The sequence below is a fragment of the Coregonus clupeaformis genome, chromosome 23, assembly GCF_020615455.1.
Source record: "Coregonus clupeaformis isolate EN_2021a chromosome 23, ASM2061545v1, whole genome shotgun sequence".
NCBI classification, from domain to species: domain Eukaryota; kingdom Metazoa; phylum Chordata; class Actinopteri; order Salmoniformes; family Salmonidae; genus Coregonus; species Coregonus clupeaformis.
The window spans coordinates 58,410,474-58,419,566 of NC_059214.1; the positions used below are offsets into that span (position 1 = coordinate 58,410,474).

Here is a 9,093-nt window from a genome sequence, read left to right on the forward strand (position 1 = left end):
CCCCCAAATCGTGATATGTCTCGGGAACCAGGGACAAATCTGGGGGTTTAGCCTCAATCACCTGACTGGGAACCGAATGGGGACAGGCAGTCTTGAGACAGTTAGCATGACAATCAAGGCTCCAACTCGTTACCTTGCCCGTCACCCAATCGAACGTGGGATTGTGTTCCTTCAGCCAGGGGTATCCAAGGACCAGAGGAACATGGGAAGACGGCAGAATGAAGAATGAAATCATCTCCGAATGATTCCCCGACAACAGCATCTTAACCGGTTCAGTCCTCATCGTGATACGTGCCAGACTACTGCCGTTCAGAGTGGTCGCTTCAATGGCTTCCGGCAATTGCTCCTTGGAAAGCCCCAGCTGTTCCACCAACTCGGCATCAAGAAAGCTTCCATCGGCACCTGAATCGATAAAAGCGTTAATCGCTAAGCTCTGATTCCTGTTCACAAGGGTAGCCGGGAAACGGGGTCTGACAGAGGTACTGAGAGGTTGAAACTGGCTCGCTAAAAGTCCTCCCAACTTTAGCGAGCCGGGCAGTTTGACGACCGCCGGGAACAAGTGGAGAGGTAATGTCCCGAGCTACCACAGTAGAGGCAGCAGTTGGTCTTCCGTCTATGTTGACGCTCCTCCTTGGTTAACCCGTGCCGCCCCACTTGCATGGGTTCAGAATCGGGAGAGAGGACCTCTCCACTAATCCTTTGTGGTGGAGAATGATCGACGTGTTCTGGTCCACCACCCGACCCGACTGGGAACTGAGAAGCTGATCGATTGGACGGACCCCATTGCTTCTCCCTCCTTCGCTCTCGGACTCGATTATCCACCCGAATAGACAAGGCTACCAAGCTGTCCAGGTCACTAGGCTCGGATAGGAGATCAACTCATCCTTGAGCTGCTCCGACAGACCCTGGTAAAAGGCCGCTTGCAGAGACTCCTCATTCCACCCACTCTCCACAGCCAACGCCTTGAACTCGATCACGAAGTCGGCCACGCTGCGAAGTTCCTTGGCGAGCGAAAACAGGCGCCTAGCTGCGTCCCTCCCTCGGACGGAATGGTCGAAGAGCTTCCTCATCTCGGCCGTGAACCCCTGGTATGAAGCCATGCAGGGATCCTGTCGTTCCCAAACGGCTGAAGCCCACTCCAGCGCTCGACCACGCAGCAACTCAATCACAAAGGCTATCCTAGCCTTGTCTGTGGCATAAGAGTAGGGCTGTAGATCGAACACTAATCCACACTGCATAAGGAAGGAACGGCATCTTCCCAGCTCCCCTCATATTTATCCGGCGTCGGAACCTTGGGCTCACGGAAGGACACAGCTCCAGAAGCGGCAGGCGAGATGGGTGAAACCGGTAGTGGATCCTCCACCGGAAACTTGCGTTGGTTCTGGACCTCCGTCAGACCGGTAGAAAGGTTCCGAACTGACAACGCGATCTCCTGTAGTACCGTGCTATGATGGCCCAACATCTTCTCCTGATGGGTAATGGCATGGCGAACAGAGTCCAGGTCCGCTGGGTTCATTACTGGCCGGATCGTTCTGTCACGAGTTACAAAGCCAGAACCCAGAAGCAGACCAGGACAAGGTAAGTTGAAACGAAGGTGAGTGTTTATTTACAAATTCAAGAGTGGTGCTGAATAATCCAGGGAACAGAGCGGGCGGCGTTGATTAGTTGTTGGGGGTGCAGTGGTTGATCCCATCATGGCTCGGCAGCCGCCGACCACCAGGCAGAGGTTGGATGAAGGTTCCGGACGAGTGACTGCAGATGGAACAAAACGGAGGTAAGTAAACAACAAACCAACAAGGTGCAAAAACAACAAAACTAACGCTAGAAGCTCTAAGACTGATACTCTGGTAAACCTACTGTTCATGGCTAACGATCCGGCAGGGAATGGATGTTAGGCCAGAGCCTAAGAAGGGTGATGATCAGGACCAGGTGTGCAGATTGCTGATGGGATGCAGGTGCGGAAATCAAGAGAGCTCCCCGGAGCGTTCCAGAACCCTCGGGAAACTGGAGATCCCGAGCAGAAAAACTAGTCCACAGACAGGACCCGACTCAGACTGCCGGGATCGTTACAGTCAATAGTGTACAAATAGCGTTGAGCATTGACAGTAGTACCTAACTTAACCACCCCCTTTCCCCCAATCACTCTTAGGTGAAGGACATCTCACTGGAGGCCAGAGGAGCTTTGTGAAGCCGGCAGGACACAATACATGGAGAGATGACCAACCCATAGCTATAGATGAGGGGAGTGGAACCTCAACCCAGAATGTTATCGTGATAGAGGTTTGTGTCATAGTGTAACATACAAAAATTACAGTACATTAAATGTGGCCCGTTTATTTCAGAAAGGCTCCCCTCGGCTATTCACTTGCTTACATGTACATCCTTATTTATCTGCCATAGGGGAGCTTGTGAGACTTCCCTACCACATTGTTATCCAATTCAACTCATGTACCGATAATAACATCCTCTCTTCTTGTGTCAGTCTGCAGATGCAGAGGCTGCAGGTCCTGGAGGATCGTCTCTGGTCAAGCAGAAGAGGTCTGAAGGAGAGGAGGACCCACGACACAACAGAGACATCCAGACTGGAGCAGCAGCTGGAGTGGCGCCCCCTGTAGCCACGGAGGACCTCGCCACCAATACAGCGCCCCAGCCCAGGACCCAACACAGCATCACGGAGGTCAGTGGAGCACCGAACGTCGTCCTCAAGTCAGAGGCAGACACAGAGACTTTAACTGTAACACGCAGGCTCTTACACACAGGATCTGACCACAGATCAGACCCAGAGAGATTGGGGCTGGAGCAACTGGGCTGTCCTCCTGCTCCCGGCTCAGAGTATTTACTTTACGGTAACCCGAGGACGGTTAATTCCCATCGGGACTCAGGTGACGCGTTAGAGACTGGCAATGATCCGTCTTGTTCTTACACTACAGAGATGGACCCTGGCAACATGCACTTGGGTTTAGAGACACAGACTGATCTGTCTAGAGGGGACTGGAACCGGTACAGTAGTAGTGTATACTCTGAAGGGTGCCTAGATAAGAAAGGGGAGGGTCTGGTCGTAGATGAGGTGACTGTGAAAGTGGAGGGCGAAGCTCCTCTGACATGGAATGTAGACGAGACTCACTTAGGAGAAGGACACTCACAGGGCAGAGATTTCTTAGATTATAGGGAAAGCTTAGAGAAAAATCTAAAATGTCGCGACCCACTCCCCTTTACACACACTCAGAGATCGCGACCCAGTGTCCACGTCGATGGGGCCTTCCGATTCACACAGCCGTGTCCTTTTCGATCAGGTATTGTACTCAAAGGACCAAAGGGCCAAGACTCTGGGAGGGGGAGCAACATCAGGCAATACTAAAGAGAAGCGGTTCCTCTGCATGTTCTGTAACAAAGGCTTCAAGTGCACCCAGATGGTGGAGATCCACCAGAGGGTACACACAGGGGTGAAACCCTTCAGCTGTACCCAGTGTCACATGCGCTTTGCCCAGGCTAGCAGCCTGAAGAGGCACCAGAGGGTCCACACAGGGGTGAAACCATTCAGCTGTACCCAGTGTCACATGCGCTTCGCCCAGGCTGGTGACCTGAAGAGGCACCAGAGGGTCCACACAGGAGAGAAACCATACAAATGCCCCCAGTGTGAGAGAAGTTTTTCCCACCAGCACCATCTGAAGATGCACCTGAAGGTCCACACAGGAGAGAGGCCATTCAGAGAGTAACTAACTAAGAATAAACCAGCAGAAAAAACATTCAACTCTATAACATAGAAAGTAACCTTTCCACTCGTTAGACGTTTAGATCAAACCCTGCATTAAAGACAAAGATACATTTTCAATGTTGTCAGCAGAAAAGATCCACAGATGCATTTCGAATAACAAGAGTAACAGATTTCAGCGTTGAATATTCCTGGGTAAAATATTGCATCCAGACATTGTGTGAGATAAAAAGGCATATATAAGCCTAAAAAGTCTGTTACATATTGTGTTTGTACTGTGTACAGTCGTGGTCAAACGTTTTGAGAATGACACAAATACTAATTTTCACAAAGTCTGCTGTCTCAGTTTTGATGATGGCAATTTGCATATACTCCAGAATGTCATGAAGAGTGATCAGATGAATTGCAATTAATTGCAAAGTCCCTCTTTGCCATGAAAATGAACTTAATCCCCCAAAAACATTTCCACTGCATTTCAGCCCCTGCCACAAAAGGACCAGCTGCCATCATGTTAGTGATTCTCTCGTTAACACAGGTGAGAGTGTTGAGTTAGAATAACAGACTGGAAGCTTTAAAAGGAGGGTGGTGCTTGAAATCATTGTTCTTCCTCTTTTAACCCTGGTAACCTGCAAGGAAACACGTGCCGTCATCATTGCTTTGCACAAAAAGGGCTTCACAGGCAAGGATATTGCTGCTAGTAAGATTGCACCTAAATCAACCATTTATCGGATCATCAAGAACTTCAAGGAGAGAGGTTAAATTGTTGTGAAGAAGGCATTAGGGTGCCCAAGAAAGTCCAGCAAGCGCCAGGACCGTCTCCTAAAGTTGATTCAGCGGGCGGGATCGGGGCACCACCAGTGCAGAGCTTGCTCAGGAATGGCAGCAGGCAGGTGTGAGTGCATCTGCACGCACAGTGAGGTGAAGACTTTTGGAGGATGGCCTGGTGTCAAGAAGGGCAGCAAAGAAGCATCAGGGACAGACTTATATTCTGCAAAAGGTACAGGGATTGGACTGCTGAGGACTGGGGTAAAGTAATTTTCTCTGATGAATCCCCTTTCCGATTGTTTGGGGCATCCGGAAAACACCTTGTCCGGAGAAGACAAGGTGAGCGCTACCATCAGTCCTGTGTCATGCCAACAGTAAAGCATCCTGAGACCATTCATGTGTGAGGTTGCTTCACTCACAATTTTGCCTACGAACACAGCCATGAATAAAGAATGGTACCACCACATCCTCCGAGAGCAACTTCTCCCAACTATCCAAGAACAGTTTGGTGATGACCAATGCCTTTTCCAGCATGATGGAGCACCTTGCCATAAAGAAAAAGTGATAACTAAGTGGCTCGGGGAACAAAACATCGACATTTTGGGTCCATGGCCAGGAAACTCCCCAGACCTTAATCCCATTGAGAACTTGTGGTCGATCCTCAAGAGGCTGGTGGACAAACAAAAACCCACAAATTCTGACAAACTCCAAGCATTGATTATGCAAGAATGGGCTGCCATCAGTCAGGATGTGGCCCAGAAGTTAATTGACAATATGCCAGGGCGGATTGCAGAGGTCTTGAAAAAGAAGGGTCAACACTGCAAATATTGACTCTTTGCATAAACTTAATGTAATTGTCAATAAAAGCCTTTGACACATATGGAATGCTTGTAGTTATACTTCAGTATACCATAGTAACATCTGACAAAGATATCTAATAACACTGAAGCGGCGACCTTTGACCACGACTGTAGCCTATATGATGTTCACAAATGTCTATTTCATTACCTTCATTCCACTACTACATTTTTTTCCCAAGACACTTTTAATGAGAAAATGTATACAGTTTATCAAGTTCATGCAGATTTGTAGTTGAGACATGTATGTGTGGTTTTCATATGGTGTATTTAAAACTTGTTCATGTTTAATAAACACAACATTTGACTTTTCATTTTAAGATTTTCATTGAGACTCTCTTTAATATACCTCACATCTGATCTCACCCTATTCTGCATACACCTGAACGCGCTTTATAACCAATATACACTATAAATTAATATACCTACACATAACGCCACACTAACAAACACCTACTGTACACAAATATATATTTTCACAAAAATAGTGCACTGGGCCTTTAATAGTCCTATATTAGTGGAACGATATATATCCGTCTGCAGCGCCAGTGCTGGCAAAAAGACTTGTCCTGCACACCCCCTTGGCAAAAACATTTGTAGCACCCTCCCCCCTACCCCAGGTTTGTCTGATGATGAATTTTCACTTATGTTTACCCACAACATCATATTTATGTCCACCATAATGGGTTGATTATTAAGGCAGCCCCTAGCACCTCTCTGATTCAGAGGGGTTGGGTTAAATGCGGAAGACACATTCCAGTTGAATACATTCATTTGTACAACTGACTAGGAATCCCCCTTTCCCCTTTAACAACAATGAAGTAATTCTGTAACTACAGTATAGGACTCAGTAATCTGTATCACCTGTCTCTTCCAGGAGGAGGAGGCTCCAGAGGTGCTGCTGGTGAAAGAGGAGGGGTGTGAGGAGGGTCTGGGGAACACTGAGGGGACCATGGTCATGGAGGACAATCAGACTACACCTCCTCCTGAGGAACCAGCTGAGCAGAACAGGACCACACACAGTCTCAGTGAGGTGAGCCCACTGAAATACTGTCTGAATGGTATTAGGTCAGGTCCCGTATCACAAAGCCTCTCGGAGTAGGAGTGCTGATCTAGGATCAGTTCATCCTTTTAGATCATAATGAATAAGATTATATGGAAAGATCCTAGATCAGCACTCCTACTCTGAGACTCTTTGTGGATCTGGGCCCAGGTCTTGATTAATTTTGTTTTGAAGGGCGACTGCACTTCCTGATTTGGTCTTGAATTTCATCAATGCGCATTAAGAAATGCTAGCGGCCATGACTGAAGGCAATGAGAGTTGTCTTGTGGGTGTGGTTTGATCAGTGGAGGTTCCTCAGAGGAGGAAGGGAAAGACCCTCCTCCTATAAAAATGTAATAAAAATAAAAATAGTGAAAAGTTTATCCTTTTTAGATAAAACTATAAACTATATATACTCAATATATTCACCAAATAATTGATTAACCTCTATGGGATCGGTGTCCCGTATACGGAACAGTTGAGCTAACGTGTGCTAATGTGATTAGCATGACTGTTGTAAGTAACAGCAAACTTTCCAGGACATAGACATGTCTTATATGGGCAGAAAGCTTAAATTCTTGTTAATTTTACTGCACTGTCCAATTTACAGTAGCTATTACAGTGAAAAAAGACTATGCTATTGTTTGAGGAGAGTGCACAGCGACCAAAAACGTATCACAGCAACTGGTTTGATACATTCACCTCTGAAGGTAAATAATGTACTTACATTCAGTAATCTTGCTCTGATTTGTCATCCTAAGGGTCCCAGAGATAAAATGTAGCATAGTTTTGTTTGATCAAATCAATTTTTATATTCAAATGTAGGAACTGGGATCTACAGTTTGAACCCCTGCTGTCTCTGGCTCCACACCCACCCACACAGCCATCTAGATGTGTGAAAGTTAGTGTATAAGCTAATGATCCATCATGTATGACATTCCTGGGAGTGTGTAAACTTACATTTTGTTTATCATATCATTATGTTCTCTATAGTTATGTACTTGAAAATGTATCAATTGACCAATTCGGCACCTTTGCGCATACTTGATACAAAATAGTCCAGTATTGTAACGCTTCACTGGATCAATCTGAAACGTTGCACACACACTGCTGCCATCTAGTGGCCAAAATCTAAATTGAGCCTAAACTGCAACATTATATTGTGGCCTTTCTCTTTCATTTCAAAGATGATGGAACAAACAAAACAAAAAAACTCATGTTTTTTTGTTTGTATTATCTTTTACCCGATCTAATATGTTCTATTGTCCTACATTATTTTCACATTTCCACAAGCTTCAAAGTGTTTCCTTTGAATATGCATATCCTTGCTTCAGCTCCTGAGCTACAGGCAGTTAGATTTGGGTATGACATTTTAGGTGAAAATTGAAAAAAAAGTGTCAGATCCTTAAGAGGTTAAAACACACTGTTTTGCAATGAAGGTCTACAGTAGCCTCAACAGCACTCTCTGGGGTAGCACCATGGAGTAGCCAGAGGACAACTAGTTTCCGTCCTCCTCTGAACAGTTTTGAACAAATTAATTTCTTTTTTTCTTACTTTCACTTTCACTTATCTAGCTAGCTAGTTTAGCCTACTCAAACACCCGGCTCAAACAGCGAAGGATGTTAGCTAGCTGGTTATCCAAAACTGGAACTCGTCCAAGTCAAGGTAAGCTTTTGTTTTTATTAATTTATTGCCACCGGGGCCCGCCGGTGTAACTTCTAAACTGCTTGCTGTACACTAACGTTTGTAGCTGGTTTATTAACGCATAAGTTCTAGTAGCTAGCTATGTTGACTATGACTATTGCATGAAAGCCAGTGAGGGCTATGGCAGAGTGGTCTTGTGATAATTGTTTGTGTTTCTGCTGGTCAGAGGAAGCTGGCGCTCTGTGTTAAACAAATGGAGACAACAGAGGTAAATTGTTTTGCTCTCAAGGAAAGGGCGCCATTGAGAGGAGTGATTACTGGGGTAGGTAGGGGTAAATGTGAAAGTTGACCAACTGAAGGGGAAGATTCCCGGTGTTTGTGATGCTCGTCGTTCGGTGCGACGCAGACAGGGTGGCGTAAGTGGTAAAACAGAAGAGTTGTTGTCTGTCCTTTTGAGTTTTGATGTTGAGACTTTGCCCGACAAAGTGATGTTAGGATATACGGTGGGGAGAACAAGTATTTGATACACTGCCGATTTTGCAGGTTTTCCTACTTACAAAGCATGTAGAGGTCTGTAATTTTTATCATAGGTACACTTCAACTGTGAGAGACGGAATCTAAAACAAAAATCCAGAAAATCACATTGTATGATTTTTAAGTAATTAATTTGCATTTTATTGCATGACATAAGTATTTGATACATCAGAAAAGCAGAACTTAATATTTGGTACAGAAACCTTTGTTTGCAATTATAGAGATCATACGTTTCCTGTAGGTCTTGACCAGGTTTGCACACACTGCAGCAGGGATTTTGGCCCACTCCTCCATACAGACCTTCTCCAGATCCTTCAGGTTTCGGGGCTGTCGCTGGGCAATACGGACTTTCAGCTCCCTCCAAAGATTTTCTATTGGGTTCAGGTCTGGAGACTGGCTAGGCCACTCCAGGACCTTGAGATGCTTCTTACGGAGCCACTCCTTAGTTGCCCTGGCTGTGTGTTTCGGGTCGTTGTCATGCTGGAAGACCCAGCCAAGACCCATCTTCAATGCTCTTACTGAGGGAAGGAGGTTGTTGG

At 46.0% G+C, this 9,093-nt stretch overlaps 1 long non-coding RNA gene across 1 annotated transcript; it reads left to right on the forward strand.

Moving 5' to 3' along the window:
- Nucleotides 1-2,191: 2,191 nt before the first annotated feature.
- LOC121557958 lies at nucleotides 2,192-6,251 on the forward strand. Its single transcript, XR_005998444.2, has 3 exons — nucleotides 2,192-2,280; nucleotides 2,483-2,677; nucleotides 6,212-6,251. It is a non-coding gene; the product is annotated as an uncharacterized LOC121557958 (long non-coding RNA).
- Nucleotides 6,252-9,093: the final 2,842 nt, after the last annotated feature.